Genomic DNA, 1568 nt, shown 5'->3' on the forward strand with positions numbered 1-1568 from the left:
GAGAGAGAGAGAGAGAGAGAGAGAGAGAGAGATAGAGAGAGGGAGCGTCGTGTTGTATGTAGATACACTGCCAGACCCGCGGCGAGTGTGGTGCTGGTGAAGTGAGTGACATATATTTTCGGTGTGTTCAAATAAACGTAGGTGTTTTTACACCTCTATCGACCCAGTTTCTATCATTTTGAAGGCGGGTTCGGTGTGTGAGAGAGGACAGATTTGTAGTTCCTCTTCACCTGTCTTTCGTCTTTCCAGGGAGTGTGGGGATTGTTTTTCGTTTTCCACGTAGGACAAGACGCAGATCAAAATATTTTAATTTCGAACTCGAACCATTGTCTTTCCTCGTCTTTAGGGATATATTATTGCCTTCTCATTGTGTTGCAAGTTCCGTAAAACTCTTACTACAGCTAAAAGCAGTCTCTTTGTGGTTAGTTGGCTGATATTCTAGGGTGGTACTGCTCCTTCTTTGCTATCAAACATCGTCCTTATCTCTCCTTCTTCTTTCCCTTGTGTGTTACTTTCTAGTTACGTCTCTAATCTTAGACACTTTTATTATGGTCTGTTTATGTTGCAAGTGCCGTAAAACTCTCACTTAAACTAATCAGAAAACTAAAGACCCCGGGAGTGTAGTGCTGGTGAAGTGATTGACAGTATTGTCGTTTTCGGTGTATAAGGGGGACAGGTGAATAGTTCCCCCTCCTCATGATGTGTTTTTCATCCTTCCAGGAAGTGAGTGGATTTGTTTTCTTTGTGAGACAAGGAGCAGATTAAAAAACACTGTTAGAATTCTCCAAGACGTCTACCCATTGCCGGAGGGAAAAGTGTCTTTTTGTGCTTGTTACTCTCTTGTAACACCTCTAACCTTCGGCACTTATATGACCTTATTGGGTTGCATGTGCCGTAAAACTTTTACGAAAGCTTGACTAAAAGTGGCTGCCTTAGACAGTGTCAATTTAAAAAAACAAAAAACAGAACAAAAATAAAGAAAATCACACACATAATTGTACAAGGGGAATTGTGAAGTGGCCGAGTGTACAGGTGATTGTCTTGGACAGTTGGCCATTAGAACATGTCTTGTTCCACTGTACTCGGGTTGATCTCACGTCAGATTTGAAGTTTCGAACCGTGTGTTTTTCGCTCGTCTGAAGAGATCTGTGACAAATCTCTTCCTTCATTTTTTAATTTTTTTTTTGGGTGGGTCACGATGTTTTCTCTACTGCGACTGTTGGAGTAATACTACAAACTTGTGACGTCACCGCACACCCCACGACCCTGCGGTGTGTCCTTGACCTGGCAGTGATCTCACGTGACCTCTTGTCAGGAGGAATGCGTGACTAGCCCAGCTGTTGTCAGTGTTGTTGCCATGGCTATGAAGACAGCCACCATTCTCTGGGTCTATCGAGGTACGGTGAAAGACGAGATAAGATGTAAGATAAGATAAGATTATGAACTTTATTGATCGACGAGGGACGTTTTGGGAGGGCGTTACCAGAACATCAACGTACAAAGCTTCAGCTTCAGCATAGAAATGCACTCATTACATTGGCGCGCACGCACGCACGTACACACACACA

Source organism: Aplysia californica, unplaced genomic scaffold (assembly GCF_000002075.1).
Source record: "Aplysia californica isolate F4 #8 unplaced genomic scaffold, AplCal3.0 scaffold00900, whole genome shotgun sequence".
NCBI lineage: Eukaryota > Metazoa > Mollusca > Gastropoda > Aplysiida > Aplysiidae > Aplysia > Aplysia californica.